Below are 12,580 nucleotides of genomic sequence, written 5' to 3' on the forward strand. Positions count from 1 at the left end.
TGGTGCCCCGTTGGCATATGGGGATCTGGTTTAATGCCGTTCCCTTGGTTTTGCTTAAACTGCCAAGTGAATTACTGTAACACACTTTGCCTGCAATTAATTTGACATCTAGTGCCAGAGAGCCTCTTTATGTTTTTCAAGGCAAGCCAGGTTGAAATTTTTGCGAAAAGGTTTGTCCATCATTTTTACTGATGTCCAAACATGATTTGTAGAATTTAGCTGTGGAAATCATGTGAGCTCGCTTGCTCTCTCTCTCTCTCTCTCTCCCTCTCTTTTTAAGAATCACAGGGAAGAGGGGTGCCTGGGTGGTGCAGTCGGTTAAGCGTCCGACTTCAGCCAGGTCACGATCTCGCGGTCTGTGAGTTCGAGCCCCGCGTCAGGCTCTTGGCTGATGGCTTGGAGCCTGGAGCCTGTTTCCGATTCTGTGTCTCCCTCTCTCTCTGCCCCTCCCCCGTTCATGCTCTGTCTCTCTCTGTCCCAAAAATAAATTAAAAAAAAAAAAAAAAGAATCACAGGGAAGAAAAAACAAAACAAAACAAAAACGTGGTGATGGTTCTGTTGAAATGTTTTTAAATTCTCCAAGTAATAAAATAGGTTTATGGCGTTTGTTTCTGAAAGCTGACTTTCATCAGAATGTTTGCGCTCCTCACAGGAGGGGCAAAGTAAAAGAGTTAGGAATGACTCGAGACATTTGCGCAGGTGACTTGAGAGAGTGTCCCAAACCGATATTAATTGTGTTACACATAGTGGCAAACACCCAAGACCCACCCCAGAAACTGTTTGGAAGAAGCCGGGCTGCAACCCCCCTTTAGGGGGAAGTACATCTTGCATGTTATGTTTCTGATCATTTGAGCCCAACATCGATTTCACCTCTGGCAGCTGACCACGGTTCCAGCTGGGCTTTGCTGCATTGTCAGCGCCATGGGGCCTGATAAAGCATTTTTGGATTTCTCATACTCGTGGTGCCCCGTGGTCTCAACCCCATTGGAAACATCAAGCTCCTTACCTGATCTGGGGGGAGGGGGTTGTTTGTCGTTTGGTAAAGCACTTTTCCTGCAGTCACAAGAAACCAACAAAGTGCATCCCTCCCGGCCGATGGCATGCCTAAGTCAGCAGTGAGAACAAAAATGGCCTTTTGGACACCTCGCCAAAATGCATCCTCAGAGCTGACTATCAAGCGGAGCGGGGTGGCTGCTAACTTCTTAGAACCACTGTGTTCTTGGAGGAGTGACACGTGAGATGTGGTTGGTCTTGGCCTCTCCCTTTGTTGGTACAAAGGGAATCAGAGGCAACTCCCCCCCCCGATGGCTGCCCCCCCTTACCCCCTCTTATAATCACTTGCTCTTTGATGATGGTGAGTTTATAGCTGCAATTTCTGTGCCCTGCAGCACTGGCACCTGAGAAGCCCCATTGCTTTAGAGTCCAGCAGATTCCCTCTCTTGGGGAAATCAGCAGAAAACAATGCCAACACGTCTCAATTTCCCCTGGACTTCACAAATCTCTCCCTGCCGTGACTGTCCTGAGGGGGCGCACAGCGCGAGGCAGGCAGCTGGCCGTGCGGTGACGAAGAAACACCACCCCAAACTCTTTAGATCTAGATTTATGGGCCAGTAGCCTTCAGAGAACATCTCGCGCGAAAGCCGGACATTATCTTTTGTCTATTAAACGTCAGCTTGCAAGATGAGTCGTGCAGACACAATGACGTACACTCTTTCATTACGCTGACATTCATACTTCTGCCCAAGGGGGGAGGCTCTTTTTCTACATCAGTCCTACAGTGAACAAACTCCTATTTAGCCACAGATTCTCCTTGTCACTCAAAGGGTTTTCACAGATCCGTTTTATGCAGCGCTTCTTTATTTATCCATTAGGAAGGATGCTGATGCCTGGGATTTAGAATACAAATGGCTGGACCTCTGGCTTCCAACAGTAGGAAATCAAAATTAAGAAAAAAAAAAATAGGCACGCACTTGTATGGGACATTGTTTAAAGGACCTGTCAGCATAAACTTTTAGTGGTGATAACAACTTAAGAGAAAAGGCTCCAGGGGCGTCTGGGTGGCTCAGTCGGTTAAGCGTCCGACTTCGGCTCAGGTCATGATCTCACGGTTTGTGAGTTCAGGCCCCACGTCGTACTCTGTGCTAACAGCTCAGAGCCTGGAGCCTGCTTCAGGTTCTGTGTCTCCCTCTCCCTCTGCCTCTCCCCCCCTTGTGCTCTGTCTCTCTCTCTCTCTCTCTCTCTCAATCAAAAAAAAATAAAATGTAAAAAAAAAAGTTGTTAAAAAAATAAACAACAACAAACAAACAAAACAAAAAACATATGGCACAATTTCTGGTCCATACTCGTCCAGTAAGAAGCTGTGTCATATAGGTCCACTCTTTGGCCCTTGGCTCTCCTGATAAGCCCACCTAACAGTGAAGAGGCGACCCGACTGTTGGGTCTCGTTATCCCACCTGCTAAAGTAAAAAGCAGCAAGGTCAGGATTTGACCCACTTGTCTTAGGTGTATCTTGTCCTCCTTTTCTTCCTCTGCTCTTTCCTCTTCTCCATCTCCTCCCCTGACCAACCCCACGCCATTTATTCATTCATTCTACAAACATTTAGTGAATGCTTGCTGTGTCCAGCAGCTGTCTAGAGCAGCCATGGGAATGTATGGAGGTGGCCAGGCGGACGTCCCTTATGCTCAAGGAGCTCTTGTCTGATCGACATGGAGACGATCAGATGGATCAGACGATTTCTGGTAATGACGGACGCCTAAATGCAATCAAATGAGCCAGTAATGTAGAAAGCTGGGGTAGAAATGGCGTCCATGCTGTGCCAGCGAGAGCAGATTATACTCATCCCCCATGTTCAGTGACATCGCATCCACTGCGTGAATTCAGCCATGGTGGAAATACTTACACCATGGAAATTGGCCAGTGCTACAAACCAGGGCTCCCTCCTCCCCACCAGAGATGATCATGAAACAGTTTCTAGAACATCCCTGGAATGTATGCAGGAGGCCATGCCATTGATCTCACTTTTTATTGGAAAGTGTGTTCGTTTTGGCTCTCACCAGGAAAATTGTTTTTTTGGTTTTGTTTTTGTTGTTGTTCTCCTCTTTGAATCAGTTTATTTGGAAATGTTCTTTTATGGGTGATAGAAACACAAGAAGTACCTTATCACTTATCTTTGATGGTATTTTGGAGATGACAGGAAAAAAAAAAACTGAGAAAGAAAGAAAACCCATAGATAGTTAAGGGACCGTTTTTCATAGGACCTGGTCTGCAAAATTAACTGCTGCGTTGCAAGTGGCCGCAAGATTTATGGTTTCTCTCAAAGAACTTCAATCCTATTTTCTTCACCTTCTTCACCCTCTTGCATGAAGACTTTCTCTACAAGTTTTTTGGGGGTAACTTCCCAAATTTATCAGTATGTATTACAAAAATCGTTCCTGCCTAACATATTGAATGTATTTAAATTATTTGTTCTATTAAAATGTCAATGTATTGCTTGAGTTTTAATTGTGCCTGAGGATCAATCATTATAACAGCTTCAGGGAAGACTTTATGACTTACCTGAACAGTGGTGTATTCTGTGGCTTGGCAAAGTGGATACATTGACTTTATTAGGTTTTATTAGCTACTGAGAGTCATTTGAGTGGCTTCTGTTGGAGTTTTATTCTTGATATCAGTGATGATTTACTCAGAGCCATTAGAAAAATAGTTTCAAGGATGATAAAAATAATGGTAATAATAATGATAATAAATAGACTATTAGCCAATAGGTATTAAGGGCTTACTATATTCAATGCCTTAGGCTTTGTGTGTGGTAGCTCATTTGAACCTCATAGTAGCCCCGTCATGGAGTGCTGGGTTGTCTTGGTTACATGCAGGAGAGACTGGGGTACAGAGGAGTTAAGTAACTATCCCAAGAGCATACAGCCAGTGGGGCCTGAGCCAGTATTCAAGTCCCTGTCTGTTGATGTGAAACCCCTGCTTTTGGCCACCAGATAACTACCAGTGTTCGTTAAAAGAAGATCAGCTTTTTGTCTCAGATGCACCAGGATTTGCATCCCAGTTCCGCCACTTACCATCCTTGTGTCTTTGGATAATCTGTTGGGCCATTCTAGAGTTGTGTCCTCGACTGTTACATGGGAGAAATTAATAGCACCTGCCTGGGAAGGCTGTCCACTGGACCCAGGACTTCTGCACCCCCATCACTTGTTAGGTGTTACCTGCTCGTCATGTCCATGTATAGAGAGAACTGGAGTATTCTAAGGATCCAAGGGGATAATATACATAAAAGGAAGTGGCATCATCTTGCCACTTAGGACACATGCTAGTTCTTTATCTGCTCTCTCTCAGCTTCTTGTTTGTTGCATGATTTGAGCACCAGGCTACTGAATTTTCCTTTGCATTAAAAATAAAAAGTCTCGGGTCGAAAGGAGATGTTTTTTAGGGAAAATGAATACTTTTGATTTTTCAGTCTTAAATTCATTCATGATATATCTTCTAGATTCTTATAAAAATGTTATTAATTTATACACTAAAAAAGTCTTTTAAAACACTCTTTAGATGCATTTGCCTATAAATGAGAGCTTTTCTAGATTTGTTGAAGGTTGCCACTTGCTATGGGTTGGAGCTTACAAAATGGTATTAATGCATTATTAACTAGAACTAATTCAATTTCCATGTCATTTCTTTATTATTGTCTTTATTCTCTATCAGTTTAATTTATTATAGCAACAGATTAAAGAATGACTTTATGGTTCTATCAATGATGCCAAAAAGGCATTTGCTCAAAATCAACCAATTCACCAACAATCACCAACCAATTCACCAACCAACATCAATAACTATACTGCTAAGTATAGTTAGCAGTATTGGTGAATTGGTGACCAACCAATTCACCAACCAACATCAATAACTATACTGCTAAGTAAACTAGAGGGAGAAAATTCATCCAGTATAATCAAGGATGTTATTTAAAATCTGCTACAAATATTTTCAACAGGGAGAGCACCAAACAGTGCTGTCCATTTGAATCAGAAACCAGAGAAGTGTGTCCACAATACCCATCACAATTCATCTTGCTCAGGAAGTTTCAGCAGATAGTATTAGACCCAAAAAAGACTTCACTAAGGGGGAAGAAACAAAATGTACTTCATTTAAAAATTATATAACTATAATCTTAGAGAAGCTAAAATAGTCTCAGAAAAATTAATAGTAACAAGATAATTCGAAGAGTTGGCTAGATATAAGGTAAAGATCTGCAAATCAACACATCTTTCCTATGCTAGCAGTCATTAAAGATGGAAATAAAAGAAAGATTTCATTTAAATTATTACCAAAACTATAAAATATTTAACAGGAGTTACTGAATGTCTATATTAAATTTTATAAAAGGTGTGAAGTCAGTAAAGGTTCATATTTTTTGCCCGTGGATGTCCGGTTGCTTTAACACCTCTTGTTGACATTGAAGTTCTATTCTTCCTCCATAGACCTGCTTTTACATCTTTATCAAAAACCAGTTGGACATATTTGTGTGGCTCTATTTCTGGGTTCTCTATTCTGCTTCATTGATCTATGTGTCTGAGTCTGTGCCAGTCATACACTGTCTATATTGTTGTAGCTACAGAGTAAGTCTTGATACGAAGTAGAGTGATTTTTCCCACTGTGTTCTTTATCGAGAGCGTTTTAAGTCTTCCTGGGTCTTTGCCTTTCCACATAAAGTTTAGAATAAGCTTGTCTATGTCTACCAAAAACCTTGCTGCAAGTTTGGTAGAAAGCGTATTACACCTGTAGATCAGTTTGGCGAGAATTGACATCTTTACTATGTTAAGTCTTCCAATGGACGTGACATGACACTCCCATCTGTTTAGGGTATGACTCTGGAGTGTATACCTAAGCTTTCATTTTCTTTGGAGTGATTGTCAGTGATACTGTGTCTTTAGTTTCAGTTTCCACATGTTCAGTGTTAGTATAGAAAGGTGATTGTGTTTTGTATGTTATCTTGATCCTGTGACCTTCCTTAATTTATTTATCAGTTCTAGAAATTTTTCTTATTTTTTTTTAGATTCTTGGGGTTTTTTTTTATATAACCAATCATTTCACAGGCAAATAGAGAGCTTTATTTCTTTTTTTCCAATATGGTTGCCTTTTACTTCTTTTTCGTATCTTTATTGTAGTGGCTAGAACTTATTATGTTGAATAAGAGTGGCAAGAAGAGAAATCCTTGCCTTGGTCTCAGTCTTGGGGGGAAATCATTCACTATCACACCATTAAATGATTGATGCTGGCTGTTTTTTATAGATAGGCTTTATCAACTTGGGGTGTTCTCCTTTATTCCTAATTTGCTAAGAGTTTTTTTTTTTTTAAATCATGAATGGGTGTTGGATTTTGTCAAATGCTTTTTCTTTGTCAAATGATATGATCATATGAATTTTCTTAGCTTATGGATTTCGTGAATTATGTTGATTGGTTGTTGAGTGTTGAACCAGCCTTGCATGTCTGGGATAAATCCCATTCACAGAATGTAAGTCTTTTTATACATTGTCCGATTCAGTTTGCCAATATTTTGTTAACAGTCCATTGACTTTTCTTTAGCAAACGTCCGCCTCAGTGGAATGCCTCACATGGAGAGGATACTTAGTAAATACTTGTCGGTCGGGTTCCATTTTTGTGGTTAGGAAAGTATGAGAATGGAACGTAGGTCCCTGCCTATGGGCTGGTCTCTACTGGGTCCCCATCAGCCACTGTGGAGCTCAGCTTGAATTACATAAAAACCAGTAAGCATTTAGTTTCACGTCTCATAAATAATCTGCCTACCTATATTTTAGGGTGTTCTTCTTCCTCAGCTGGCATTCAGCCACAGACTACATTTAGGCCCACAGCCAGTGGGTCAGGGCAGAAGCCCAGATACCAGTCCTGGCCTCACATTGGTTAATGTGCACGACTCAGTTCCTTTGGTGTGGACGCTCCCTCTACACTCAATCAGCCATCTTGCAACATGAGTGTTACGGGTCACACAGGATTCATAGAAGAGAATCTAGGAAAGAGCTACTCTCCTGGTCAAGGACTCTTCTCTCTGATTAGGCCCCTTGTTTTAAGGCAACTGAGAAGACACACAGGTGTGATCCACTGATGATGATCCTGTTTCTCCAAGACTAGTTCTGCTCAGGCTACTCTCGGTTGAAGATTAAAAGTGAAAGCTCCTCTCATTACTGGTAGAAAAGGTCCTTTCCCAAACCATAGATTCATGAAACTGCCAAACAGTAGCTTTCAACTTTGCCCTTTAATGCATTCATTTTTCTACCTGTGGAACTTTGCACTGAAGTGGCAGGTTCGTTTATCTTGACTCATGCATCAGGGATGGGAGGTAAAATCCTATTAATAAGTAACAATTATATAGTACAGAGTAGGGCAAACGAAGATGCCTTTAGGTACCAGGCTGGTAGAATAAATGAATGAGGTTGTGTGTGTATGAAATGATAGATGGTGGGCCCTGGACCCAGTCCCCGGTGCAGGGAAGTTAGTCGAAAGTGTCAGTGTCAGGGACTGTCTGTGCCCTGTGATAGGGGCAGCCATTATTAAATCCCAACTGAATGTTGCCAAGTGGAAATTAGGTCCAATTTTGCCAGAGCTTAGAATTTTTCCAGAGAACCTTGGTTCCATTCAGTTCAATATATGTGTGTGTGTGTGTGTGTGTGTATTAAAACCTAGAGTCATCCAATTGTTAAGTGTTGGCAGTGAATTCATTGCATGAGGCAACTTGGAGGGAGCCAAATGAAATACATCTATGGGCCAGATTCAGCCGGTAGGACATCATTTTGCCTAAATTTTCAGCACTGTACGTTTCTTCCTGATTTGAGGCTCTGTGCGGCGTTGCACATGAATTATTTCTCCTTTTTAAAGTTTGTCATTTTATACAAGTCAACCCACTGTTGGCACATCTATTAAATATATAAATCTATCCCTTTTGTGTTCAAGAGGAAAAACTAATTTCCCCAGAAAATGCACCCCCCTGCTTTGTATATATTATACAGTTACCATAAAAATGGCACTACTTCCTAAATACCCAATTCTTTTAATCATTTGAAATCTAGAACATTCTGTCCTGTGATTGTTGACATGTTACTGCCTTTGGTGTTTCTTCTAAGTGAAGAATCATCCTTCGTAGCGAGCACCTGAAGGCCATTAAAAACACAGGTCAAGCAGATATAAGGTGGACTCTCCCAAGTCCATACATTCTTTTTTTATTAACATTTATTTTTGAGAGAAAGAGAGACAGAGAGAGAGACAGAGCACAAATGGGGAAGGGGAAGAGAGAGAGGGCGACACAGAATCCAAAGCAGGGTCCAGGCTCAGAGCTGTCAGCACAGAGCCCAAGGCAGGGCTCGAACCCAAGAACCGCGAGATCATGACCTGAGCCGAAGTCAGACGCTCAACCGACTGAGCCACCCAGGCGCCACCCCCCAAGTCTGTACATTCTCACTTCTCCTAGACATGGAAGCATGTTCATGTTCTCTTTGCTTCCACGGGTCCAGACATCCCACGGCCCTGGCAGGAGGTTAGGGAGGGAGAGGACAGCAACCAATACTGGTCCTTCCACTGATTGATATCCTGGCTGGAGACAAATGGTTTTGCATGGGGCCATCGTGCATTGGAGGGCTTGTTTCAGGTTTATAATGAGTAAAGAGTTATGCAATTACCCTGAGCTTAGAAGGGAAAAGAGCTGGGTACTCACTGTCTGCTTTTGGACGGTATCACTTTCTCGTGGAAATCATGCAGAACATGAAGCCCATGTCTGCAGTTCAAGGATGACAGATGGCAGGTGAGAAGAAAATTGCCACAGTGTTTGGTGCTCTGGGTGTGCTATTGTCAGAGCCCCATGCAGGGTCCTGACAGGTAGAGCCACCTAATGGGTCTGTTTGACCCCAGAGTTTCCGTAACTGCAGGGAAAAGCCAGGCCTCCTGCATCCATTTGGAAGTTCTGGCTCTAATGTGATTCTAATTCTCTTCCCTGTGATTTGGGAATGGCCTTTATTTATCTCTGTTGTTGTTTCAGTCATGAATATCGCATTTGAATAGCTGAGGGTATCCAGATTGAGTCTTGAAAAGACAACAAATAGTCCCTTTTATAGGGAGAGAGACTAGATTTTGTCGTCACCGAAGTAATTCTAAGGTGGGGAATCCTAGAAGCCCTCCATCTTACTGTGCTTTATTTCTCCAGTGCTACTGAGAAGTTTTGGCTTCTCCCTTTTCCTGTAAGATGAAAGATGGTTGGCAATTTTATTTTTCTCAGCACTGCCTTGCAGCTTCTGTTTGCATCCTTCCGCCGGGTGCAAGGCCAGAGGCCCCAAGGAGCAGGATTCGCTGACCCATGTTGACAGTCGGATGATGGATGGGACAGAGAAGAGCACGCACCGCCTGGACCCGAGGGGGGTCTGGGCTGAACAGGCTCCTTCCTGAATCAAGAGCAGAAGTGGGTCTTGGGCAAAGCCACGTGGCAGCAACCCAAGCTTTAGAGAACAGCTATGCGGCCCAAACCACAGAGAGCCCCAGACTTAACCAGCAGTGTATTGCATGCGGAGCAGAGGGGCTGTTCTGCAGTTCAGCTAACATCTAGCAGCTTCCACGTGTCAGCGATGGGCCGACACTGAGGTGAAGACAGAGAGGCTCTTGTGAGCTCACCCCAGGGAAATAGAACCAGGAGGAGTTTCGTTCCATTCTTTGAGTCAAGGGCATGGGTAGAAGTGCACCCAAGGTTCAGGAGGCGGTGGAAAGAGGGGACTGCTCCTCGCCTGAGAGTATATATCAGGGGAAGCTTCCTGGAGGAGGTGACGCTTGGAAAGAGGAGAACGCAAAATAGCTAGCGAAGGGGCAAAGCGAGCCCGCTAGGCAGAGTGCACGCCAAGAGCGGAGGCCTGGCTTCTACGAAGCACAATACGAGCAAACGAAATCCGCCGAGCCACACCACCTGTCATCGCTATATTGTTCATCCAACCTCCTGAAAAGCCTGACAGGCAGGTTTGTCATCCCCACTCGAGGGGGAGGAAACAGACACAGAGAGGTGGACTGGCTTCCTGACAGCGTGTGTGGGATTCGAACCTAGCCCCAGCCCGCTTCCCTTCTCTGGCTGGGAAAGTCCTCCACACAAGTTTTCTGGAGGGTCTAGAGTCACTCTGGTCATTCTGAGCAGCCTGTCCGGTGAGAGGGAAGCCAGCAGAGTCCTTCTCCGACTGTGGGTATCTATTTAGGGGGCCAGGGAGATACTATCAGGTGGTTCGTTTTGCCATTACACGGGGACCCCTGGAGAGCACCCCACAATAGTGTTTCTGGAAATTCAGATTGTGTATTAGCCTGTGACAGTACTCATAATACCTGCCCACCATCGGTTACCCAGCTGAAAAACAATGAAGGGCCTCTAGCTTTTATTGTAACTAGATTAATTATAAGTTGGGAATCCTAGACGGCCTTAATCTCATCATGCGCACTGCTTTTCCCTCCCAGTACCATTTAGAAGTGAGCTGAAACTGACTTCAGTGTCATCTGTTTCTGTTATGTTCTAAGTGCCTGCTCCTTTAGGGCGATGCATTCAGATAGAGAACAGGTTTGTTACCTACACTCGGGGGAGACACTCTTGACCCAGTTACAGCCCCCAAGCTTTGAACGGGTTTCTAGGCCTGTGGATGGACCAGGGTGGCCTGCCCGGACCATTGTCCTGTCATCCTTGTTGCTAGCCAAGACTGTGTTCCGCAAACATTTAGAGCTTGGGAGAAAAGAGAGCAAAGCTTCCACGTCCCCAATCCAAAGCCACGAATGGTTCCTCTGGGCCCCTGTTCTAAGCAGCTGAGTTGATGTATCACAGATGATCTTCAAAGAACAGGTTCCTATTTGTTCAATGTCAAAACCTGCATGGTATGAAAAGTAGGTAACTTGGGTCTTGCCACCGCAAATCCACCTACTCGATCCTTTTAACTTAATCTAGTGCAACAAGTATTTATTTATCAATGTCAACCGGACGGTGGTCAGGTCGCTGTCCCTGTGGAGACACAGACTCATATTCCCTATTTGAATTTAGTTTTTTTGAAGGTTGTCTGATCTTGCTTCTTCTTCCCCCTTTTCTCTGACTTCATTTCTTGTCTCCTCTTTTTACCCCATATCCAGCCTCATCACTGGCCCCACATTACATTTCCTTAGCTAACCTGCCCCTGAAGGACAGACGTGGGTACTTCCATATGAAAAAAATAAAACTCTTTTGTCCAAGACAGTTCGTTCCATTGGAAAGAAATAACCACTCTTTTTCTGAAATGATGAGGATAGTAAGTGGCGATTTGGTATATTCTTGATCTGAGAAAATGAAAAAGTTCACAACTTTTCGAAAATGTAAAAAAAAAAAAAAAAAAAAAAAAAAAAAAAAAAAAAAAAAACATGGCCAGTTTTGCGGAGAGCCACGCATGGTAAAACAACCATCTTTGGTTTGCTGCTAATCATGTGTGCGGTGAACCTGGACAAAACCAGGTGCTCCCACTTTCATGTTTTCTGGGTTCTTCTGTAGCTGAGGATAACTGTTTTGTGGGTCCTGATGGACCTCTAACCACGAGTTATGAAATTCACATTACACCAGTAGTTTCTACGGGCTTGATTCCGACGTAAGCTTTCAGTGCCAATATTCCTATTAAATATATGTCATGGTTTGTCTAAAAAACAAAACAAAACAACAACAAAACCATGGCCATTCCTCTGACATTTGGTAGTTTAACAAATATTTTCAGCGGAATTAGTGTTATAGTGTCATTGCTTGTTTCAAAACGTATGCTTTCTCCAGACATTGGGTTCTAGATTCACCTGCGTTATAGAGCAGGGGTCAGACAACTTTTACTTGAAAATCGAGATAGTAAATATTTTACAGTTTGTGGTCTAAGACACAAAACAGAGACTACTCTGTACATAGTCATCCAGTCCTTTAAGTTATATCTGTTTTAAAATGTAAATGTCATTCCTAGATTATGGACGGTAAAAAACAAGCAGGAATAACAGGAATAACAAAACCAGACGCTAGCGGGATTTTACCTGCTTGCCGGAAATAGCAGACCCTTGATCTAGGCAGTTTATCAAATTAGAATGTGTATGAGTCACTCGGACATCCTTCTAAAAGCGCGGATTTGGGATCAGGGTGTCTGGAATCTGATGTGAATGAATTCTGCATTCCTCACAAGCTCTGAGATGCCACTGCCGATGGTCCATGGAAGATGTTTTGAACAGAAAGGATTATATTATAAATTCCTAGACAGCCAGAATGTTTTTCTTGTCTTATCATCAGTGCCTAATATGATGTCAGGTTCATAGTGGCCTAATACACAGAAAGAGAGAGAGGAGAGAGAAAGAAGAGGGGGAGGGAGGGAGACAGGAAGAATTGCAACTTAAAAAAAATCTAGACACAAATACCTCTGATGATTTCTAAACATCTAACAAAGAGGAAGGAAATTCTTAAGCATCTAAACTCTCATACCTCACATGGTTATGTCCTCATTAAAAATGAAAGAGTGGGGCGCCTGGGTGGTTCAGTCGGTTGAGCGTCCGACTCCAGCTCAGGTC

At 43.1% G+C, this 12,580-nt stretch overlaps 1 protein-coding gene across 1 annotated transcript in view; it reads left to right on the plus strand.

The window, feature by feature from the left end:
- Window positions 1-12,580, plus strand: part of WWOX (WW domain containing oxidoreductase) — a 979,671-nt gene that overhangs the window by 908,439 nt on the left and 58,652 nt on the right. The window lies entirely within an intron of this gene.

This window comes from Leopardus geoffroyi, chromosome E2, assembly GCF_018350155.1.
Source record: "Leopardus geoffroyi isolate Oge1 chromosome E2, O.geoffroyi_Oge1_pat1.0, whole genome shotgun sequence".
Lineage (NCBI taxonomy): Eukaryota > Metazoa > Chordata > Mammalia > Carnivora > Felidae > Leopardus > Leopardus geoffroyi.